This window comes from Motacilla alba, chromosome 5 (genome assembly GCF_015832195.1).
Source record: "Motacilla alba alba isolate MOTALB_02 chromosome 5, Motacilla_alba_V1.0_pri, whole genome shotgun sequence".
Classification (NCBI taxonomy): domain Eukaryota; kingdom Metazoa; phylum Chordata; class Aves; order Passeriformes; family Motacillidae; genus Motacilla; species Motacilla alba.
The window spans coordinates 58,123,841-58,136,431 of NC_052020.1; the positions used below are offsets into that span (position 1 = coordinate 58,123,841).

A 12,591-nucleotide genomic window follows, 5' to 3' on the forward strand; every position below is an offset into this window, starting at 1 on the left:
TAGTTAAGAAGTAAATGATATTTTTCTTTTATTTCAGCAATTCCTGCAAGTCATTAGGAGCAGCATCAGTGTTGTGTGTTATCACCCACAGAAATGTGATGTCTCACCTTGCACTTGCTGTGAGAGGCACCAAAAGTACCTTGGCTCCCCTTTTGTAACAGAGTTCTGGGCACTGGTCTGCAGAGTTATTCTCTTTCAAGTGATTTGTCTTTATTTGGTGGACTTTAAACTGGCAGAGGGGAGATTTACATGTGATATTATGAAGAAATTCTTCCCTGTGAGGATGCTGAGGCCCTGGCACAGGGTGCCAAGAGAAGCTGTGGCTGTCCCAGACCTGACAGTGCTCCAGGCCAGCTTGGATGGAGCTTGGAGCAACCTGGGATGGTGGAAGGTGTGCTTACCTGTGGCAGGGGGATGGAAACAGGTGGTTTTGAAGCTTTCTTCCAACCCAAACCATTCTGGGATTCTATGATTCTGAGACTTTGTGGAAGAGGTTTGCATGAAACTCTCCACAGCAGCACCCTGAGGTGCTCCTTACCAGGGGGCTTTCCACGTGGAGCTGGCTGTGCTCCCATCACAGGGGGGATCCACAGCAGGGGTGGGGTCCTGAGCTGCTCTGTGGTGGGATTCCTTTTGGGCTGCTCCCAGGTGGTTTTCACAGCCTCTCTCATGACAGGACACTCATTTGCACTTCCAGTCTTGATCCAGAGCCCGGGCCATGCATGGGAGCTTTGAGTTACCCCATGAGTGGCAGGGACCGGCCCCACCAGAGGACAAAAACACAGGGGTGTTAAAAAGGATGATAATCCAACCATTCTAGAGACAATACCTTGATATTTGTGTGATATTTTAAACCTCTGGCAGCAGCCTGGCCAAGAAACAGCAGACATGGCCAAGGTGTCCCACATTTTTTAGCCATCCCTGCCTGTCCTAAGGGAGCCAAAGCAGCTGCCAAAATTTAAGGCATCTGTCAGGTTATTGAATTCTGTGTAAGAAAGTTTGACTAATACACAACAGGTTGGAAAAAATCCTGTTCTGAGTGGCAATGGGCTTTCTTTGGTTGCAGCTGTGGCTCCAGGTCTCTTACTCCAAGAAAAGGTGGGGTTTGTCCATCGAACCTGCTACAGCAGGAAAATACCAGAGACAGACCCAGAGAGGAAGAGGATGGGCCTGGCAAAGGTGCAGGGAACTGGGCTGAGGAGAAGAGGAGCTTGCCATTCGGGGGAGATGCAGAATTTACCACCTGCTACCACAGAAGTAATTAAACTGCACTCCAGAAATGGATAGTCCATCTCCAAGCGAGGCAAAACCGATCTCGCGCAGATCAGTTCCAACCTGGAGAGTCATTACATCTCTCTGTTTCTAATTATGCTGTTACCCAGTATGATGCCAACTCCAAAGGCAGAACCTGTGTCACTAAAGGACCTTTTCTTTGTGGGAACAATGATTAGTGGAGGCAATTATTTCTCATGAGAAATTTTGGAAACAATTCCCTTCTCTATCTGAAGCGTCTATCGTTATTTGACCGTAAAAAAGGGAAGAACTTTGAGAACTTAAACTGAGAATTTTTTTAATTTTTAGGATAAATATTCAATTTGAGAAAAGTCTTTAATAAAACTTTTACCCCAAAATGGCAATTTTAAAAGAAAGTAATATTATAGGGGTTTTCCATACATAGCTGTGAAGTCTCAAAAGAAACAGAAGTACCAACAAAAATTCCATGGCTGTCAAAAAAGCTGGATTGTCTTTTTTTTCATAGACACATTTTGATTAAGAAGTTGAAACAGGCACTTGGCTTACACACTGTCCACCTCTTCCAGAGATCTGTCTCTCCAAGACTTTGGCCAATGCACACCTGCTCAGGTGGAACAATGCTGCTGTGACAGTGACACCAGCGAAGGTCAACGCCCATCAGAGCAGGCTGGTTTTAGCAGGTGGAATCCCATGCACAGTTGTCCTGGACTATAAATCCTCCAGGATTTTTAAATCCCAGTCAAGGCGGTCCCTTGAGTGAGTGCACCTTGATGAGGAATCTCAAAGCATCAGCTTCATCCCCCTCCTCGCAGCAGGAGTGTTCATGGCTGGAGCTGCAGTCACCAGCTCAGTGAGTGACTCGTTGCACGTGGGCTGTCCCTGATCCCCTGTCCAGCCCCACAGACAAGTACACAGGGTGGTTTCTACTCATGAACCTGCTGCAGTTTGGGGCCTTCGCCTGTCCAGTGAGCTGTGTTTGAGGGAAGGAGATGAGTAAAGTGCAAAAATGCTTTTTTGGGGTGACTTGGATGTGCTTTTGGAGCGCAGATCAGAGATGTTTTACTCCACATGTCAGGAGAGGGGCTCTGCGCTTTGGTTTTGACTCAAGTCAAATGTCAGTAGGAGAAACCCCAATTTTAAAGCCTCATGCTTAAAATGGACATTCCCAAACATGTCACCACCACAATGTCTATCCATTTATTGATTGAAAAGTGCTGTTTGGCCCTGTTTCGTGCTGGGACAGGGTGAGGGGATGCAGAGTGAGCCTTTCTGCCACATCCCTGCAGAAGGACCTGGGCAGGCATCTCTGGACCATGCAAAGGTGACACCTCTGCAGGAAAGGCAGCTGCAGAAGGGACACTGGTGACTCCCCCATTCCACCCAGAGGTCCAGCTCTCTGTCACACCCCTTCTTCTCGGCTGGTCGGTCGGTCACCCCTCCACAATCCATTTTGGGAATTTCCTGCCCCTGTCTCCCCACGCCAGGTCCCGCAGCAGGAAGGTCCTGTCCGTGTGGTGCCTCCCATCCCCGCGTTCCCAGCAGCAATCAGAGGGTGGTGATGCCCTGCTGCGGGCAGGACGAGGAGGTGGCGGTGGCTCGCTGGCGTCAGGCGGTGACGAGGTGTTTTTGGGAAGCGCTCCGCCTGGCATTGTTCTGCTCCCTAATCTCGGTCATGTGCTCTTTGCCATCCAGATCCGCGGCCGTGACCGTCCAGCTTTGATATTTATTCTGTTCCATCAGTGCGGGGGGGCAGCTCTGTCCTGCCCCCTCCCCTTCTCTTCCCTTCCCAAAACGGGCTGGATACAGGGAACCAATCACCAAATCGCTCCGGGGAGGGAAGGAGGGGGACAAAAACCCCAAACCCAGAGAGGAACCTGCCCAGCTGTATTTTACTGACTGGATGTGGATGTGTTCCTCTCCCAACAAAGCCCTGGAAGGGTTCGGGGTGCCCCGGGATGCACATCCCACCCATCCCACTCCCATCCCACCCCTCCACAAAAACTTTTTTTGCTGCCGTATCACAGGACACGATAATCTCCCGCATCCCGTCCCGGTAACCCAGAAGCCGCCTCCCCCTAATATTTTACATATTCCCTAAATTCGTTTGCAAGGGGGCAGGAGAGGAGATAAGGGCGGTGAGTTGAGCCGAGTGGGAACTGCTGACTGACAAAGTGTGTAGTGCAGTACGGGTGCTTTCTGCCTCTCTAATTATCCTTTTCCTTCTTGACTCCAGTATCACATGTAGCCATGTGTAGAATCATAAAATAATTATGCAGTGTACAAGCTTTCTGGGAGCATGTACCACTGTTTTCCTAATTCTTTATCGCTCCCATTGATCGTGGCGTGTGTGCATTGATCCAAGTCGGCCATCTGGTTGGGGAAGATAAGCGTGCGAGTGTCTTTGCATTGCACTGTCACTCAGGGAGGGGGGTACATTTTGGCTGTAGGGAATTACAGGGGCAGGATTAGCCCTCTTCCTAGGAGTAAACTGAATTTTAAATGCAGTGTTGCAGCTGCATGGACCATGTTGCTAACTTCTGGTTTTGCCCATAGACTGGGTGCATTTATTATTATTACTATTGTTATATATATATATATTTATTATTTTTATTATTATTATTATTATTATTATTATTATTATTATTATTATCTCCTCCCTGCTTTCTGTCTTTGGAGGTAGAGATATGCTTGCATTAAATGGAAGGAAGAGAAGGGAAAGGCAGGAATGTCCTTCCCTGCACACACTGGACTTGTGAGTGGCTGCTGTGCTACAGGATTTCGAAATGGCAAAACCAGCTTTTAAATGCAGGCGAGAACCTGCAGGATTGAATGCGTTTTGCAATAAGATTCATTGGTCCAAAGAGGGGAAAAAAAAAAAAAAAAAAGATGAAGTTATCAGCCTATGACAGGAAATTATAGAGTGGATATTAATCAGCTCCCTTAACTTGGGCTAATCAAGACAAATAACCCTAATCACGCATTATCGGGATGTGTGTGTTTAATAATCAGCAACAAAACAATGGAGGGTTGTGGGTTTTTTTTTTAAATACAATTTATTTATTTTCTTGCCTGCCAGCCTTCCCCCTAACAATGGGCACATCCTGCAGTGGCTTGAACTTGGCTGCAATATTTTCTGCTGACGGCCGTGGTGCGTGTGCGCGCTCACACCCCTGGTCGTCCTTTTGTCCAAAATGTGGTGGTGGCCATTGTTGCCTCATATTCTGCAAATGTATGGAAGGTGCCTCAAAAGCCTTTCCTCTAAAATTGAACAATTCTGTCAAAAAAGATTAGTTCTATTTTGTCTGCTGCTTGCTGACTATTCATGAATGTAAAGAGAGAGGGCTTGGGTGTCATACTAAGTTGCTAAGGTGGCTGGCTTTCGGCTATTGACTTGAGGATACCAAACCAGAGCCTACAAAAGAGCAGCCAGAAGGAGAGGAGAGAACTGGTCTGCCATGTGTTTCAGCTATACCTTCTTTAGCTGCCCATTTATTCCTTTTGTTGCCACAACTTTTATTGTCATACAGTTGAAAAAAATGTTAGACACAGGCTTCAGGCTGCACCAAGCAGAAAAAAGGATTAGCATATCACTAGGATCATCTTACACTGAACCAAATTCTTTTCAGGATGTATAATTAGTGAATACAGTCTTACCCCCCCCCCCTTTTTTTTTTTTTTTTTTGAGGGCATGGGGGAGCCTATGGATAAGGAAAATTAGCTCAGATCTCTGGGTAGGAAACAAGAAGAAAGGATGGAAAAGAAAAAGTTCTCTAGTTTCAGGGAGGATTTTATAAAGGCTGTTTCATCATTTTAGGCTTCTGCTTCAAGAAGCCTTTTGCACATTCACAAAATGTGTGGCAGCACCTTGTTAAGAAGAATTTTTTTTTTTTTTTTTTTTTTTTTTACACTAATGTGAATCACCTTCCCCAAAGGGAGGGCAGGAGGAGAGGAATTGATTCCAGATTTGGGTTCAGACCCGGGCAGCTGCAGCTGGGCAGCGCTCCTGTGGCCCTCTCCCTGATCAGCAGATGATGTGATCCTGCAGGATGCATTACCTTTCTCCTCCTCACGGATGCTCCCAGCTCCCTTCTGCCATCTGGGAGGCACACACTGCTCTGTGTACTGCAACAAAAAATGCTCGGATGTGTATGAGTCAGTCACAGAACTGAAGTAGGATATGTTGTGTAAGCATTTTTAAAATAGTGTGGCAGAATTAATGATCTATTTTTTATAATTATAAGCCATTTTTAGTGGTGACAGAAACAGGCATCAATCAAACAGCAGGACTGAGGGTTTGGGGTGTTCCCTGCCTGTACAGGAAACTCTCAAATGTGGATGATATTGATGGAACATGCCTAGCCTTTGCTGGTTCTCTGGACAATCCAACCCACAGACACTTGGCCCTGAAAATCTTTGATTGGAATCACATTTGCACCGGGGTGTGCTTGCAAAACACATCTCTACCTTGCCCCAGCTGGGCTGGAGCTGGTTCTGCAGGAAGATGAGGGTGAAGAGGAGGCTTTTGGCTTGGCGCACCCTTAGCAAAGCTCCCATGAGCATCCCGGTGCGTGCTGCTCCCAAAACTCAGCTGCACCTTTGCCCCTGACAGATCCCGGTGTTCCCTGCTCCCGTCAGAGCAAAATTCAAGCGGAGAAATACCCTGGGAAGGAAACAGAGCTGCTCTTTCAGCTGAACGGCTGGTAATTTCGCCGCGTTTAATCACGCCGCACATTTGACATCATTGCCTTTTCAAACTGTTCAAACCAATTGTTCCACCAAACCAGCAATTGGACCTGAATATTCAGGAGCTGCTCCGGGGTGCTCGGCCGCAATTGGTCACATCACTCACATGGTCTCCTTCCCTTTTTGATGAGAAGAGGGTAGAAATTTGCTTCACGCGGATACTTAAACACCCACACATAAAAATCTTATTTAGCACAACTGTTGTTTGTTGGGTTTTGTTTTTGTTTTGGGGTTTTTTTTCGTTTTTTTTTTTTTTTTTTCTTGGGGTTTCTACAGCGGTGAGAATGCTCAGTATTGGAGGGCAAAGGAGGGGAGCAAATGAAAGGAGAAGTCAATTAAAATGGTGAATGCAGATGCTAAAAAGTGTTTCTCTCTTCACCTAGTGCAGCCCCCACTGTTGGTGGGATGTGATTTTGGCTGGGGGCTGGAACGAGATGATCTTTAAGGTCCTTTCTAACCCAAACCATCCTGCGCTTCCATGACAGAATATTCCGTGGCCAGGTGACAGGGATGAGGTTTAGGTTTGGGAGGAGGTCCCAGCTGCAGCAGCACCAACGCTTTCAGGCACCCAGAGCTCATAGTGGGAAGTGGTTGTGGCAAACCAGATGTGAAATTCAGGAGAGTGAGCATGGTCTGGGCAATTCATACACCAGGAGGCTGAGAAAAAACATTTCACAGACAAGAAATATTTGAGGAGAAATTACCTGAGCCATTTAGGGAAATGATGCTGGATATTTTACAACTGGGAGTGATGCCTCAGGTTTCAGCTTTTCTGTATTTCAGATTCTGTGCTGCTTTAGTGTGTGGGTCTGGGCTTTATATGAGGGGATGGTGAGCTCTCTGCACAGAGCAGGGAGACAAAACAATTCCTGCTCCAGCTGGGCACCAAGGACAAATGATCCAAATCTCAGCCCAGGAGCACAAACAGTGTGGGCTGGAGAGAGAAAAACAAGCAGGATGGGAGTGCCTGGGCTAAAGCTGGAATTGGACAATGAACTGCAAGGTGCAAATGGAGCAGAGCTGAGCCAAGGGAGAGACCCCATGACTGGTTGCCCATTTTGGGACCATTTTGTTTCATCTTGAGTATAACCTGGCTGGGCTCTTGTGCTGCCCAAGGTGGATCTATTGAGGCCTTTTAATAAATTCCTACTTTATTCTTTAGCTCTGTCCAGCCTGTGTTCTAGGTCAGCCTTCTCAAGGCATCAGGAGGGTCACACACATGGGTGGCCATCTCTTGTCCATGTGGACCTCCTTGATTTCAGAGAGGATTTTTGTAAGGGATGCCTGTGGAGAGGTAAAGGAGCTGTGTCAGGCACTGTGACTTGTGGCATTCTTCACATGGACACTGAACAGAGTGTAAAATTATGAATGGGGATGACTTGAAAGCTGTTGTTTATTTACAGTGTAAAATAGAAAAAATTATGTTCCCCATGCTGAAAAAAATTACTCATAAAGGCCACTTCTTATAAATAAGGAGCAGATAACCCAGAATGGATGGAGGAATCCAAAGGTGTTAATTTTAGAGACTGATTAATGTTCACCATGAGGCAGTAGTTCATCTAGCTCAACTCACATGTCCTCCTTCCTTCTCCTTCCAGTAAAACCTGGCTGACACAGGAGAAAGAGTAAATAAAAATCAGACAACATTAAGGACGGGAACAGCAGACATTGGGATGTTTGCAATCTACCTCCTGTAATTTTGCAATCGCATTAAAAATGCACTTCATTTGCAGATGACCTAATTTGCCCATACCTGGGGCTGGGCTCCTTGGTAGCAGCTAAAAAAAGCACATTCCAGCATTTCAGAGATCACCTTGGGGCAAATCCAGCTCGGGGCTGGAGCTGGATATCCATCCTCAGGGCCGGCTCTGCCTGTGGGTGTGGCCCCCTGAAGCCTGCAGGATATTTTTTTCTGTAAATAAATCTGTTTAATAAGTATTCTGTGTGCATTTTGTCATTAGCCTGATGCTATAGAGCCACGCGGACCCAACCTTGATTTATAAAGCTGTTAAAATGTTTGACCTTGTTTAAATAAAAGCCTCAAGGTTAATTACAACAAGCATTCCAGATATATTCTCTCTGTTCTGGTGGCCCTGATGATTCAGAGGAGGAAAGGGTAATAAATTCTCATCTTTTAAAAGTGACTGCAGTGCAAAAGTGCAAGAGTTTGCTTTTCTGCCATTTTCATGTCTTACCACACTTTGATATGTGATATATTGAGTGATGATTAGTTGCCTCTTCCTCGGGAGCTCTAGAAATTTGGTATTTTTACTTAAAGTATGATAAGAAGCATGTGAGAATGGAAAAATAAAATAAAGGTTGTTGGGAATAAAGAGTTTGAGCTTTACTCCTGCATAGGATGTATCCATAATGAGGTAAACAAAGACATTGTGGTTTTCTTTTTTTTTTTTTTTCCTTATTGCACAGAAAACAAATTTCACAAAATAAAAACCAATTTAAGTTTCTTTTAAAAGAACTGGGAAATATTGAGGAAAGTTAATTGAAGCACATTCAAATTACAATAAACACATAGAGGCACAATTATCTTCTTTTGACTAGTGTGTGGCTTAGAGATGTTTTTATCTTTTGTTTATTGCACTATTAAAAATATGGAGAGGCATCAAGAAAGGGTAGATAGCCACCATATGGACTTACATATTTTCCCTATTTATATTTAAATAACTATCCATGAGAAATTATGCACAAATCGTGCAATAATTCCCAACTGAAATGACTGTTTAGAAAATAAAAATTCTGAGGCACAATATTCTTTTCATATTAAATTGCCCATTTTCTGTACACCGTGTATGTTTGTACAATACCCCCAAAAAAAAAAAATTACAAAAAAACGCTGCATTACAGCCCAATACAATTTGCTCACAATGCTAATGAAGATGGATAGAGGACATTGTAATATACTGGAGTAATTCATGAGCAGTGTGGGAAAACAAGACAAACAGGCTCAGAAAGCCAGGGCATAATTTTTTGTTCCCATTTCCAAGAGTGAATGGTGGTAATTTTAATAACCCGCTGCTCTGACACGTTTAATGACGCTGATTAACTTTCATTGCTCCATTCATGCCACGCTCACGTTTGGGGTGAAAGTTTGGGCTTGCCAAGTTTGAGTGTCTGGGTTGAGGTAACTCAAAAGGAGATCCAAGCACTCCCCGAAAGTGGAGCCCCGTGCTTGGGATGCCACCCTGTCCATGGAGAGGTGAGTTTTGAGCCCATCTCTGTCTCATTTGCAGCAGAGAACCTTGGCTATGGACAGAGGGTTCTGGTGCCCACCAAAGGCCCCTGGATCACTCAGGTGTATTCATTCTGACCTCACCTGCAGGCAGAAACACCAGAAACACTACGTGGTGTCTGATTGCCCATTCTGATTAGCAGGGACTAAGCTGAGATCATTGTCACTTCTGATAAAACCCAGAAGATGAAATGCTTTTCCAGCAAAACATCCAGCTTCAATCTGTACCTTCCCCAAAAAAAGGAAAGCTGTGACATCTTCTGAATTCCTAAAAGGGGAGTGAAAACTTCCAAATTAGATGGTATGTCCTTGCACGCTCAATACAAGTCAGATTTTTCTTGTCTGTCTGACAATTCTAATAAATTAAATTTCATGATTCATTCAACACCTCTGCTGTACACCCTGAGATCAGCACCTTATAAATGTCTTGCTAAGCCAGATGAGGCAGCTGTGCCTCCTCATTCTGGCCAGCTCAGCCTGGCACTCTGGGCTCCTCTCCTCTGGATCCAAATCCAGACATCCTGAGCAAAGTCTCGCAGAATCAAATCTTGCAAACTGCTTTACTGTGGGCATTTTATCTGTATACATAAGTGTGTGTGTATATTTATGTAAATGTATGGGGGAATGTCCTGCTGTGGCTTTAAGAGGATGGTTTATTTATTTCTTTTAGAAGAAACTCTCCCAAGAAATGTTCAGGTCCGTCAGAAATAAGCAAAACGATTCAGAGCCTTCGATCTGAGTTTTATGGCTTGTTCCTTTTTAAAATTTCATTAGATCCCCTCTTTGATGCCTCCTTGTAGATCCAAAGGCTTGCTTGCTGCAAAAACTCCACTTTGTTACCAAGGAGTATTTCTGGTTGGTATTTTGGGAATTATAAGGGCTCTGTAGTACGTTAAAAATAGAGAAAAGAGCTTTCAGCCCAGTGAAAAGTGAACTTTGTGGAGTGCTGCTGTCACACTCTTCTGGGAAAATACATCCCTGTGGTCCTGCTGCTGCTGATAAAGGTGTCTGCTCCGTGCTAAACTCTTAGTTTGCATCCTTTCCTTGTGCTTCCAACTCTCATTCATATCATGCATGCCCAGCCTCTCCATCTGTTCACTTCAGCTTGAACGTGGAGTCTGGGGAAAGCTGCAGCTGGAGCTAAAAGAGGGGCTGAAAGGTGGGATGGGGCCACCACAGCAGGAGCTGGGATGTGTTTTTGTGCCACCAGCCAACACCACACCCAGCAGCCACCTCCACACACAGGTGAGGGTGTCTGGAACCACATCACTCACAATGGTACAGAAGGATCCACGGAAGAAATCAATTTCTGGCCTCACCCCTATGGCTTGGTACTGGCAGCACCAGAGTAGCTCCCAATTGCCATCTGTAAAAAAAAAAAGGCTCACAAACCTTTCCTCCCACATTTAATTAGCAGTTGGCAACAATGTCACTGTAACCGTGGTGATCTAAAGATATAAATGAAACAAATCTGGCATCAAGGAATAACATGGTTTAACCGACTGATTGATACCTTTTCATTTTAAAAAACTTCCATGAAGCACTGTGGCATTTATTAAAAAATTGGAAGGGCAGAAAAATTTGGCCACAAGCTTTCTTATTTTTACTTTTTTTTTTTAAACAAGTCTATTTTATATGACTAATTTTTTCACTTAATTTTGTTTAATTTAATTTAATTTAATTTCATTTCATTTCATTTCATTTCATTTCACTTATATTCCAAAAACTCCAGAATCTTTGCTGCAGAATTAATTAACTGGGGAAAAAAAGTGTTTTGGTTGCTTTGGACCAATCTACACCAAGGCTGGAGCAAGAAATTGCCAAAGTGTTGCTCAGAAGTCACCATACCCAAATAACCTCGTGTTTTCACCTGCCCTCAATGGCAATGAATGTCAGAGGTGGAGGAGGGAAATGTGGCATTCCAGAGCTGTGGAATGACGAAGAAATCTCCATGCTGGTGCCAGGCACAGCCAACTCTCCACCATTCCAACTTTTTTTTTCCCTTCCTTCTCTCTCATTCCCTGCTAACACTGATGGGGATTCCTCATGGCACTGGTGGATGCTGCACAGTTTGAATGGAGCCTGAACAAATCAAAGCAGGGGACAGCTGGGTGTGCAGCTGGAACATTCCATACCTGCCCTGCTCCTCATTCCTCTCTTCCCTTCCCTGTTCTTTGGTTTGTCCTGGGAAGAAGCCAGAAAAGTGCCTGGGAGGCAGATGGGGTTGGCATCGTGAGTTTCCAGAGGTGAATTCTCCAGACAACTCCAGAGAAGTTTGGAAAAAGTCTTTTGGGTTGCAGCCGTCTGCCATCCCTTGGTGCTCCTTCCCCCAGGGAAAGGGGATAAACTCAGGTGCCACTCAGGCAGTGGGGTTCAAAGTGATTTCCTCAGCACTGCCCAGCAGGGCTTCTCACTGGGAAACAGGGTGAGCAACCCCAGCACCCTCATCCCCATCCTCATCCTCATCCTCATCCCCATCCTCATCCTCATCCACATCCCCATCCCAGCTGCCAGGATTCAAGCCCTGTGGGTTTTATTTAGCAATTCATTATTCAGAAATTACCATATATTTCTCTCCCCCGTGATAAATTTTATCTTTTCCACAGGAACAGAGTCATAGAATTAGAAGGGATCTTAAAGTTCCTCAGCAATGGGGGATTTTTTTAGGCAAGGATCTGGGCACAGGTTTCCCTGAGCACAATTAAATCCAGGAATCTGCCCTGCAGGACACAGAGCTTGGTGTTGTCCTGCGCTTGGCCAGTGAGCACAGGGTGGCCCTGGCCTCCAAGTCAACACAAATAAATAAGATGAAGCCCTGGAATGAGTAATTCGTGGGCAGCACACCTGCAGCACAGGGCTGCAAAGGCAAATAAAACAGCTGTAACTCAAGCCTGGAGGGTGCTGGGCACTCGGGGGAGGGAAGCCAGGCTTTCAAATCGCTGTAACCCAAGGAAGAAAATCATCAGCCCATATGCCTTTCACAGCATTTGATGACAAAATGGTTTGTGGCTTAGCCATTGTTTAAAGGCCATTCCTCAAATTCCGTGTTTACTGTCAGCAGGGTGAGTTGTGGACTCTGTGACTTTAGCTGTTAATGGGCCTAAACACTTCTGCCAACAGATTAAGCTCTGCTGAAACGTAAAGAAAATTGGCCCAAACAGAGATAGGGAGGATTCTTGTTTAGCTGTTGTTTCATTTGCATGAGAATCATTGTCCTCGGACAATAGCACCTCCCTATCACCCAGAGTGTGGGCAATTGGGTGAAACTCATTCAATTTCTGTTAAAGGACAGAAATTGTTTGTTTGTTTGTTTGTTTCTAGAGGAAAAGAAAAAATGCTCATTTTCA

General features: G+C 45.0%; 1 protein-coding gene across 1 annotated transcript in view; it reads right to left on the reverse strand.

Moving 5' to 3' along the window:
* Positions 1-7,081: 7,081 nt before the first annotated feature.
* The window catches only part of LOC119701664, a 99,220-nt gene continuing 93,710 nt past the window's right edge, over positions 7,082-12,591 (reverse strand). The window contains exon 7 of the transcript XR_005257135.1: positions 7,082-10,610. The gene's annotated coding sequence lies outside the window, so the exon portion shown is untranslated. The remainder of the gene's footprint in view (positions 10,611-12,591) is intronic.